At 31.8% G+C, this 12,792-nt stretch overlaps 1 long non-coding RNA gene across 1 annotated transcript; it reads left to right on the plus strand.

The window, feature by feature from the left end:
* The first annotated feature begins 10,319 nt into the window (after positions 1-10,319).
* On the plus strand, positions 10,320-11,882 carry LOC129295420 (uncharacterized). The gene is made up of 3 exons (XR_008589571.1): positions 10,320-10,375; positions 11,004-11,072; positions 11,526-11,882. It is a non-coding gene; the product is annotated as an uncharacterized LOC129295420 (long non-coding RNA).
* Positions 11,883-12,792: the final 910 nt, after the last annotated feature.

Here is a 12,792-nt window from a genome sequence, read left to right on the forward strand (position 1 = left end):
CTCTCCTTACTCCTCAACTAAGTCATATAATATCTCTATAATTAGAAAATAAGAAAAATAAATTGTTGTGTCATTTGCTTGAAATTTGGTAGATTAGGGATAATGTGTAAATAGAGTGTTTTTTAGCCTAAATACAGCCTAGCACTCCAATTTGGATCTGGATTAAATATGATATAAATAATTATCAAATATATACAAATTGCAACATGACAAATTATAAAACAAAAGACAATAACACAAAAACAAAACAAGCACTGTGCATTGTCTATTATGACCCATGCTCCTGTCCTTATTAATCTCAAGGGCCTTTGGGCTTTTCGTTGAAATAAAAGTTTGCGTAGGTTGCATTTTTGAGACTTGTCGAGATTAGAATGAGCCTTGAGATTTTAAAAAATAATTCTAAAATACTTCATTCATTTAAAAATTTAAAATATTTTTTAAGGAGTTAAATATTTAAAAATATAAATTATTTTTAATTTTTTAAGATATAATCATTATCTTTTTTTTAAAAATGTCCCTAGTGATGAATAATTTTATATTTATTGTAAGGTATTTAATATGGATAAATATGAATATATATGATTAGTTAAAAAGTAGGTAATTATTTTATTAAGAGATAAAATTTGATTAAAAAAGCTTTATATTTTAAATGGAGGGAGTATTTATTGTTAATCAATAAAATTTTCATATTAATAATGGGATCTAAGCCTCGATTATTGTAGGGCAGGCGCAGGAGTCAAATTCTAATCAAGTTAACTAATAATTTTCATTAGTTTATTGGTACAGCGTAAAATTCATCTAGTAAACACATATTCCTTCATATAAAAAAAAAAATTGGGTGAGTTGCATTCTAAGGGACTCACTAAGAGTAGTTGAATAGGACATGCTTTTAAGCTGAAAAATTACTTAAAGAGATATTTATAAATTACTTACCAACAAGATTGTCATATTAGCAGTAAGATTTAATCTCATAACTTTTAAATTATAAATCAAATCCTTACCAATTGAGCTAATATTTGTTAATAGTGAACACATATCTTTAGTTATTATATCACATGTTTACTAACAAGTAAATTAAATTTCATGTATTGCCTAGAGGTAACTAGTAATTGAGAAATGAACTACTTTGTTTGTAACATGTAAATGTCAGTCTGTAACATGTAAATGTCACTACCATTGTGAATTATGTAGATATTATCATGGAAAAGATATTGCTAATCACCTTTAAAATACAAAAGTATATTTGATAAAAAAAAAAAAAACGAAAGCTATGCATCAACAGCAATAATAATAATTAGAATGTAATGGGGCAGTGAGGCACTTGAAAGTTCCTTCTAGCACAACATAAGTTGCGCATTTTTTAATTTGTGAATAATACAATCCCTTACCGTTATGATATTTTATATTAATGATATTCATTATTTGTATTCATACATACCAGTTAGACACAAAAAAAAAAAAATTGAAGACAATAATATAGAAACAGGACATGAAATTAAAAAAGGAAAAATAATAATAAAATTTGTCTAAATTGTATAAATAGTAATCTAATCTCTTGAAATATTATAATTTTAATGAAGTTCTTTGGAGCCTTTTTGTCAATAAATTTTAAATTAAAAAAGATCATTTTATCCTTATTAATAATTTGTAATTTCTTGTTTAATTCTTTGAAGAAGGTTTGTGATTCTTTAAAAAAAAAATTGTGAATGGGATTAATTATTTTGAGAATTTATTTTTCAATAATAGATATTACACTTGACAAATTGTGATTTCTTATTTAATTCTTGTGATTTACATAACAAAAGTTGTTTTCCTTAAATAAAAGTTGTGATTAAGGTTTGTTTTTCAATAACAAAAATTACATTTGATAAGTTGTAATTTTTTGTTCGATTTTTGTGATTTACAGAATAAAAGCTGTGATTTCTTAAACAAAAGCTGTGAATGAGGTTTGTCATTTTTGATAAGGATAAAATTATCTTTTCATTAAAAAAGTTATTCACAAAGAAGTCCTCAAAAACTTCATTAGAATTATGAATTTTGAGGGAATAAATTATCATTTATATAATTTAAAGAGATTTTATTGTCATTTTTTAGTTAAAAATGAAGATATGAAAGAAAATTATGAGGAGAATTATATTAAAGTCTCATATAAAGAAATTGATTATTGCAAATTTCATTGACAATTGAACAAAATTACATTGATAACAGTTATTGATACAGTTTTGTTCAGTTATCAATGAATTTTATGATAATTAATTTCTCTGTGTACAACTTAGTTGTAATTTTTTTAAAATTATATGCATTAAGCAATCCTACTAGACAAGAGTCTAATGATTCTTGGATTCTCTTGGCCAAAATAAAACAAAGCATATAGTTAAATAGTTTTTTCTTATCATTATCACGTGTCTACAGTTTCCCTTCTCATGATTTTTACATTTTTTGAACTTCTTTTTAAACCTAAGAACTGTTTTCTATTTATGCAAGGATTATTTTTCATTTTAAATTAGTCTAATTTAAACTTAAGAAACATGTTCTTAAAATTTTTTTTTACTGGTAAATTTTCTCATATATGATAATTGGTATATAAACTATAAAGTAATCTCGACATTTACAAACAAAATGATCTCGCCCACTTTGAACCGATTTTCTATCCATTTTGGTTTAACAATACCCTACATTTTTTTTAAAAGAAAGAAATTGTGGCTGCTATGTTTCATATGATAAAAGAATGGATATGAGAAAGCGGTGAGTGTGTGTGTAACATCCCAATTTAAATTTTAATAGTTAATTTAGGTTAATAGAAATTTTTTTTTAAAAAAAAATAATAATATTTAGAGGTAAGAAAATTAGTAGAAAATGATTATTAAATCTAATTTAGGATATAATTCTAAATTTTAAAAAAAAATAAATAAATTTATTAAAAAAAATTAATTAAAAAAATTAATTATTAAATTATTATTATAATAAAAAAAATGGAAAAAGGTATGCCAAAACAAAACAAAAAAAAAAAGAAGAAGAAGAGAAAACGAATTTGCTTTCGGCGCCGCATGAATAGTAAGTATAAAATAATAATAAAAAAAGGGGGAAGAGAGAGAAGAAGAAATAATAATAAAAACAAATGTGTGGGACCCACTGAATTTTTATAAAAACTCACCTTCCTTCATTTCCTCATTCATTCTTTGCGCGAGCTGAGGCGGAGAGAAGCGAGTTGCCGGTGCGAAATATCTAAATTTTTAAGGTAAGAGTTTTTAATAGGATATTTAGGGTGTGATTTTAAGCTTTTCAAGACTAAGTAAGTGTTCTAAAAATTTTTCTTAGTCATCCTTCTTATTTAGTTTCTGAGTTTGTAGTGGTAGAAAATTTAAGATCTGGAAGAGGGATGAATTTATGTTGAATAAATATATTTTTGAGGTTGTCAGTAGTATAATAAATGTTCTAGAGTATAAATTTATTGATGATCTTTGAATCTGTGGCTTATGGATCAAATTCTAAACTAGATCTGAAAATATATGTTGATTTATTGAGGTTTAGATGATTATTTGGGATGAGAAATGAATTATTATGGTTATAGGATTATGATTCTAAGCTAGAGACTCAATTTTTAATTTTTGGGTATTTTAGGTACGAATTTATAAAATAAAAAAAAATTTTGATAATAGAAATTAGTTTAAAATTTGATTTTTAGATTATTAATGTTTATTGATAATTAAAAGAGGAGTTAAAAATTTTACTTAATAGTATTAACTATAGATTTGTATTAAGATTGAGATTAGGAATTATGTTATATTTTTAATTCTATTATTAGAATTATTTTATTAGTTTCAAAAATTGAAACTAATATTTATAAATAATATGTTATTTGTAGATTGTATTACTGGTGAAGATTGTGGAGAGAGAGAAATTTTAAGGAATAATTTATTGAAAAAGCCACAAGGTAACCATGCTTTTAATTTATGATTAGTGTTACTTCTTGTTAATTGGGTGATTATTGAGAAAATTATGAATTTTGTAATATTGTATAATTGTGCAATATTATTATGAATTTGTTTAATTATTGTGGGAGGTGTTGGGAGACTTGCTATTATTGTTGTATTTATGTGCCACGTGGTACGCCCCTATTGGAGCTCAATAGGTGGCTTGTAAGGGCTCGGGCTAATCTACCTTTGGCCGGGTAATTTAGCACCGAGTGAGGGCTACGGCTCGAGGTTAATGGAGGGATATAAGGATGGTTGTTTGTGTTTATTATAATATTTCTTATATTTGTTGGAATTATATTATTTTTAATTCTCACTTAGTAAGCACACACTTAACTGTTTGTATACACTATCATAAATTGGCTTTGGTTACTGGGACTTTTGAGTCTCATTATGTGGTTAACAATTTTCAGGAGAAGAGCCACGAGTGACACGTGGAGGAGTCCCAGAGGCTTAGTGGTATAGATCCACTGTCTCTTTTGGGTATTTAATTTATGATTTATAATGTGTTATATTGCCAATATTAGGACTTTTTTATGTTTATTGTCAATTATATGAATATATAAATGTAATCATGCCTTTCAAACTATTTCTATTTTTGGTACAATTTGGATGACTGTAATTTTAATATTTGGTTTACTTTGGATTGGTTAAAATGGCATGATTATAAGGCCAAATAACTGGCTTGTGTTGAAAATTGATAAATTGCTTATTTTACTTGTTGGGAGTATAAGGATGGACAAATGTGATTTAGTTTACTTGTTGGGAGTATAAGGATGGACAAATGTGATTTAGCCTAATGGCATGTGGGAGGTAAAAATTTATCTGAAATGTTATAGTGTGTGAGTTGAAGCCAATTATAAAATATTTTATATCGAAATTATTGATATAAAAATGTGTTGGGTGGCTGTAACCCAACTATGGTTGAGTTAAATTATTTAAAAAAAAAAAATTTGGTGTGTTACAAATTTTGGTATCAGAGCTACATGTTCCAATTCTTATAAATTATGAAATTGTTATACATTAACCTAGTTTATTGGCAATATACATTATTAAATCATAATGCTTCTCCATTATTTTTCTTGTCTTGAGATTAGTGTTAACTTAATTATGTGACTTCCATCCTTTAGGAGGGGAGAGATGGTGTCTAAAACTAGAGAGGTGGCGAAATTGTCGGTGATTCTATAGAGCCAATAGGAAATGACATACCTTCACTGCCACAACCGGAGCCCACACAGCAACAAATTGGCAGGGCGAGCCCATACAGTCACAACTAAGGCAGGATGAGCCAACCATGAGGCAAATGATGGATCTACTATATAATCTTAGTGACCGCATGAAGAGACAAGAAGAAGAGTTGGCCGCTTTAAGACAATATAAGGAGAATGACAACCGAGAGGGAAATGGCCAACAAGAAGGAAGCCATACCAAGGTATTCAATGCGAGCCAATCTGCTGATGAAGGCTTACCTCCTTATTCTCACCATGAGACTAGTCCGAAGAATGTGAGTCTCCACTCTGAGCAACAGACATCCACGATCACAAAGATCTGGAGTACTTTTCGTAAGTTTAATCCTCCTACTTTCGATGGAAATCTTAAGCCGGCGGTGGTTGAAGAATGGATAGATCAATTGGAGAGTATTTTTCGTATGGTTGTGTGCACTTCTAATCAAAAGGTGCAGCTGGCAATATTCTTACTACAGAAGAGTGCTAAGAAATGGTGGGAAACATCAGGACCGAAGGATGATTCCTCTCTTACTTGGGAAGATTTTAAAGCCATATTGTTCGAGAATTATTTTCCTACTGCACTGAGAGCAGAAAAGGAGGCTGAGTTTCATGCATTTCGTCAGGGTGATCTAGATGAGGATGAATTTATTGAACAATTCTCAGAATTATCTAAATACTCTACTTACCTCCAGAAACATGAAGACACGGAGTGGATGGCTGAACGATTACTAGAGAAGGCGAGGCCTGATCTAAGGGAACAGTTAGCCCCTTTTGAGATCAAGACCTTCAGTGAGATGTGCAATAAGCTTCGAATAGTTTCTCGGAGGAAGAGAGAGGCTAGATTAGAAGCTGATAGAGAGAGGAGGAAAGAACCTCATGGGAAGCCCCCTATCCACACCAGACCCATTGGTGGAGTAGAGAAGAGGAGCAGTCAAATCTTTGGAGGCTTTAGAAATCAGAAGAAAAGGGCTACTACCATAAGGGCCAAAGCTACAGAGGGAATCAGAGTGGGAGTCAGGGGTCCTACAGGAGCCCAGCACCTCTACTCCTACTTCCGGTGCTGCTAGTAATCAAGCATGCAGTAAGTGTGGGAAGTTTCATTCTGGTGATTGTTGGGTTTGTTACATCTGCCAGAAGCCTGGTCATATTGCCCGATTCTGCTATCAAAATCAGAATAGGGGTAATGATCAGAGACCTACAGTGCCAGCACGAGTGTATGCCCTCTCTGGGCCAGAGGCTGCTAACAACCCTAATGCTATCCGAGGTATAATCCGAATCCTTGATAATGATGTTTGTGCTTTGTTTGATTCGGGTGCTACACACTCTTTTGTGTCTGATGAATGTATGAAAAGATGTAAATTGCCTGTGTGTACCTTACCTTTTGATGTGAAGATTTCTACTCCTGCTGGTTTGACTGTAAGGACTGCTAAGGCATGTCTAAATGTAGAGGTTGAGTATGAGGGTCGAAAGACCACCATAGACCTCATTTGTTTGTCTTTGTCTGGGATTGATGTTATTGTGGGGATGGATTGGTTGTCTGCAAATGGAGCTGTACTTAATTGTCAGAAAAAGAGTGTGTCACTCTCAGCTCTTACTGTAACCCCTGTAGAGTCCCAAAGTCCTATGTTGTTGTCTGCAGCTCAAGTAGAACAGTGTATAAGAAAGGGCTGTCAAGCTTTTATGATTTTCTTCTCAATCAAGGCAGAGATTGAAGAAGGTGTAGATCAGATTCCAGTAGTGAGAGAATTCCCTGACGTCTTTCCTACTGAAGTGATCGGTTTGCCTCCAGAACGAGAGGTTGAGTTCTCGATTGAACTCGTACCTGGTACGGGGCCTATTTCTAAGGCACCCTATAGGATGTCTCCATCGAGTTAGCTGAGTTGAAGAGACAAATTGAAGAGTTGTTAGAGAAGGGGTTTATCAGACCGAGTGTATCACCATGGGGGTCACCGGTACTGTTTGTGAAAAAGAAAGATGGAAGCCTTAGATTGTGTATTGATTATAGACAATTGAATAAGGTAACCATCAAGAACAAGTACCCCTTACCTCGAATTGATGATTTGTTAGACCAATTAGTCAATTCAGCGGTGTTTTCTAAGATTGATCTAAGATCAGGGTATCATCAATTGAGGGTTAGAGCAGAGGATATCCCTAAAACTGCTTTTAGGACTAGATATGGGCACTATGAGTTCCTAGTGATGCCGTTTGGGTTAACAAATGCCCCAGCTGTCTTCATGGATTATATGAATCGAATCTTCAGGCCTTATCTCGATGAATTTGTTGTAGTCTTTATTGATGACATACTTATTTATTCTCGAGATGAGGTGGACCATGCTAGACATCTTAAAATTGTTTTGGAGATATTAAGAGAGCACAAGCTCTATGCCAAGTTGAGCAAATGTGATTTTTGGCTTAAAGAAGTTAAATTCTTAGGCCATGTTGTTTCAGAAGAAGGGGTAGCAGTGGACCCTAGTAAGATAGATGCAGTGATGAAATGGGAGCAACCTCGAAGTGTGACAGAGATTAGGAGTTTCTTGGGTCTTGCAGGCTACTATCGTCGTTTCATTAAGGGTTTTTCACAAATTGCAATGCCCTTGACTAAGTTGACCAGGAAAGATGCTCCATTTATTTGGACGAACGAGTGTGAAGTTGCCTTCCAGGAGCTGAAAAAGAGGTTGACCACCACACCGGTGCTCACCTTACCTGTTCCAACTGCTCCTTATACCTTATATACTGATGCTTCTAAGAAAGGTTTAGGTTGTGTATTGATGCAGGAGGATCGAGTAGTGGCTTATGCCTCTCGACAGTTGAGACCTCATGAGGAAAATTACCCTACTCATGACTTGGAGCTTGCTGCTGTGGTATTTGCCTTGAAGATTTGGAGGCACTATCTTTATGGTTCTTCTTTTGAGGTCTTCAGTGATCATAAAAGTTTAAAATATTTGTTTGATCAAAAGGAGCTCAACATGAGACAGCGCAGATGGATTGAGTTTTTGAAGGATTATGACTTTGAGTTGAAGTATCATCCAGGGAAAGCTAACGTAGTCGCCGACGCTCTGAGCAGGAAGCTTGTACATACTGCTCACATGATGGTCAGAGAACATGAATTATGGAGTAGTTTTCATGCAGTAAATGTAGAAGTAGTCGAAAATCGTTTGGCTGCTCTACATATTACTGAATTTGAGAATAATTTTTGGGAAGAAATTAGAATTGCGCAACAGAAGGATGATTATTTGAATAAGATTAGGGTAGAGATTGGGGCTGGAAAGGCTGAACATTTTGATGTGACCGATGATGATGTCGTAAGATATAAAGGTAGAGTGTGTGTGCCTAATGATACTCGATTGAAAAATATCCTACTTGAGGAGGCTCATCAGAGTAAATATACCATTCACCCAGGAGCAACTAAGATGTATCATGACTTAAGACGTGGTTGGTGGTGGCCAAGGATGAAGAGAGATGTAACTGAACATGTAACTCGTTGTTTGACTTGTCAGAAAGTCAAAATTGAGCATCAGAAACCAGCCGGGATGCTACAGTCTCTTGATATTCCAGAGTGGAAATGGGACAGCATTTCTATGGACTTCATTACAGGATTGCCTAGAACATCTTCTGGTCATGACACTATATGGGTAATCGTAGATCGACTCACCAAATCAGCTCATTTTCTGGCTACTAATATCAAGTATTCTCTCGAAAAATTAACTGAAATCTACATAAGAGAAGTGGTGAGATTGCATGGAGTGCCGACAAATATTGTATCTGATCGTGATCCGAGATTCACATCAAACTTTTGGAAGTCATTACAGGAAGCCATGGGTACTCGTCTGAGTTTTAGCACAGCTTACCACCCCCAGACCGATGGGCAAACGGAACGAACCATACAAACTCTTGAAGACATGTTAAGAGCTTGTGCCATTGAGCTTAGAGGTAATTGGGATAGTCACTTGCCATTAGCTGAATTTGCCTACAATAATAGTTTTCATTCTAGCATTCAGATGGCACCTTATGAGGCATTGTATGGAAGAAAATGTAGATCGCCACTGTGTTGGACAGAATTAAGTGAGAGAACTGTTTTGGGGCCAGACATTGTTGATGAGACTACCCAAAAGATTGCTTTAATCAAGCAAAAATTACTCACAGCTCAAAGTAGACAAAAGAGTTATGCGGATAAGAGGAGAAGACCGCTTGAGTTTGAAGTAGGTGACCATGTATTTTTGAAAATCTCTCCGATAACTGGTGTTGGAAGAGCTATTAAGGCTAAGAAGTTGACACCAAGGTTTATGGGGCCTTTTGAGATCTTAAAACGAGTTGGACCAGTAGCGTACCAAGTAGCATTACCACCCCAAATTGCTGGAATACACAACGTATTCCATGTGTCACAACTGAAAAAGTATCAACCAGATCCTTCCCATATAATTGAACCCGAGGAAATTGAACTCAGGGAGAATTTAACATTCAAAGCTGAACCAGAAAGGATTGTGGATTATAAGGACAAGCAATTAAGAAACAAGACCATTAGATTGGTTAAAGTAATCTGGAAGAGCACAACTCCAGGTGATGCTACGTGGGAGACCGAGGACAGTATGCGACGTGATTATCCTCGTCTTTTTGATTAAGTGAGTAGTTAATAGTTATTAATTTTAAATTTTGAGGACAAAATTTCTAAAAGGAGGGGAGAATTGTAACATCCCAATTTAAATTTTAATAGTTAATTTAGGTTAATAGAAATTTTTTTAAAAAAAAAAATAATATTTAGAGGTAAGAAAATTAGTAGAAAATGATTATTAAATCTAATTTAGGATATAATTCTAAATTTTAAAAAAAAAATTTAAAAAAAAAATAATAAATTTATTAAAAAAAAATTAATTAAAAAAATTAATTATTAAATTATTATTATAATAAAAAAATGGAAAAAGGTATGCCAAAACAAAAAAAAAAAAAAGAAGAAGAAGAGAAAACGAATTTGCTTTCGGCGCCGCATGAATAGTAAGTATAAAATAATAATAAAAAAAAAGGGGGGAAGAGAGAGAAGAAGAAATAATAATAAAAAAAATGTGTGGGACCCACTGAATTTTTATAAAAACTCACCTTCCTTCATTTCCTCATTCATTCTTTGCGCGAGCTGAGGCGGAGAGAAGCGAGTTGCCGGTGCGAAATATCTAAATTTTTAAGGTAAGAGTTTTTAATAGGATATTTAGGGTGTGATTTTAAGCTTTTCAAGACTAAGTAAGTGTTCTAAAAATTTTTCTTAGTCATCCTTCTTATTTAGTTTCTGAGTTTGTAGTGGTAGAAAATTTAAGATCTGGAAGAGGGATGAATTTATGTTGAATAAATATATTTTTGAGGTTGTCAGTAGTATAATAAATGTTCTAGAGTATAAATTTATTGATGATCTTTGAATCTGTGGCTTATGGATCAAATTCTAAACTAGATCTGAAAATATATGTTGATTTATTGAGGTTTAGATGATTATTTGGGATGAGAAATGAATTATTATGGTTATAGGATTATGATTCTAAGCTAGAGACTCAATTTTTAATTTTTGGGTATTTTAGGTACGAATTTATAAAATAAAAAAAAAATTTTGATAATAGAAATTAGTTTAAAATTTGATTTTTAGATTATTAATGTTTATTGATAATTAAAAGAGGAGTTAAAAATTTTACTTAATAGTATTAACTATAGATTTGTATTAAGATTGAGATTAGGAATTATGTTATATTTTTAATTCTATTATTAGAATTATTTTATTAGTTTCAAAAATTGAAACTAATATTTATAAATAATATGTTATTTGTAGATTGTATTACTGGTGAAGATTGTGGAGAGAGAGAAATTTTAAGGAATAATTTATTGAAAAAGCCACAAGGTAACCATGCTTTTAATTTATGATTAGTGTTACTTCTTGTTAATTGGGTGATTATTGAGAAAATTATGAATTTTGTAATATTGTATAATTGTGCAATATTATTATGAATTTGTTTAATTATTGTGGGAGGTGTTGGGAGACTTGCTATTATTGTTGTATTTATGTGCCACGTGGTACGCCCCTATTGGAGCTCAATAGGTGGCTTGTAAGGGCTCGGGCTAATCTACCTTTGGCCGGGTAATTTAGCACCGAGTGAGGGCTACGGCTCGAGGTTAATGGAGGGATATAAGGATGGTTGTTTGTGTTTATTATAATATTTCTTATATTTGTTGGAATTATATTATTTTTAATTCTCACTTAGTAAGCACACACTTAACTGTTTGTATACACTATCATAAATTGGCTTTGGTTACTGGGACTTTTGAGTCTCATTATGTGGTTAACAATTTTCAGGAGAAGAGCCACGAGTGACACGTAGAGGAGTCCCAGAGGCTTAGTGGTATAGATCCACTGTCTCTTTTGGGTATTTAATTTATGATTTATAATGTGTTATATTGCCAATATTAGGACTTTTTTATGTTTATTGTCAATTATATGAATATATAAATGTAATCATGCCTTTCAAACTATTTCTATTTTTGGTACAATTTGGATGACTGTAATTTTAATATTTGGTTTACTTTGGATTGGTTAAAATGGCATGATTATAAGGTCAAATAACTGGCTTGTGTTGAAAATTGATTAAATTGCTTATTTTACTTGTTGGGAGTATAAGGATGGACAAATGTGATTTAGTTTACTTGTTGGGAGTATAAGGATGGACAAATGTGATTTAGCCTAATGGCATGTGGGAGGTAAAAATTTATCTAAAATGTTATAGTGTGTGAGTTGAAGCCAATTATAAAATATTTTATATCGAAATTATTGATATAAAAATGTGTTGGGTGGCTGTAACCCAACTATGGTTGAGTTAAATTATTTAAAAAAAAAAATTTGGTGTGTTACAGTGTGAGTATCATAAGTGTACGTGTGACTCTTTTCTATGAGAAAAGAAAAGGGCTATGGCATTGCCTGGAAGGGTAGATTAGATAAGGAAAAATGTATGGGTTTATATTTGATCAATTTAAAAGAAAATAAAATGAAATTTTTTAAGTGAATTTCTCAACACCTTAGATAATATCACATAATTTTTTAGGGTTAATATATAATTTAAATTCTGTATTATAGGTTCAAGATGATTTGAATTATAAATTTTTGAAAGATATATTTTAAATCTTATACAATTAAAATTGAGATAATTTCATCTTTACAATTAAATTTCAACAAACATCTGTTATTTTTTTAAAAAATTGGGGCCTGATGTTTGATTTTTATCAAATTTTACTCTCTCTATTTTACTCTCATTTAATGAAAATTACACATTAAATCTTATTACAATGAAAGTTTATTTAAATTTAACAGTGAAGTAAAAATTATCTCAATTTTAATTATTTAGAATTTAAGTTGTATCTTTTAAAAGTTTAGAATTTAAATTACCCTTGAATCTATAGTTCATGATTTAAATTACAAATTAATCTAATTTTTTAATCCCTCCCATAAAAAACGTTAAGTTATTTTATTAATGAAAATTGGTTGCTGTAAAAGAAATTGTAAACATTCAAACACAAGATTAAGTTAACAGTAGAATTGTTAGTAGCATACAATGTCATATATCATATAA

The sequence above is a fragment of the Prosopis cineraria genome, unplaced genomic scaffold (genome assembly GCF_029017545.1).
Source record: "Prosopis cineraria cultivar Desert tree isolate PC_DT_omini unplaced genomic scaffold, ASM2901754v1 PC109, whole genome shotgun sequence".
NCBI lineage: Eukaryota > Viridiplantae > Streptophyta > Magnoliopsida > Fabales > Fabaceae > Prosopis > Prosopis cineraria.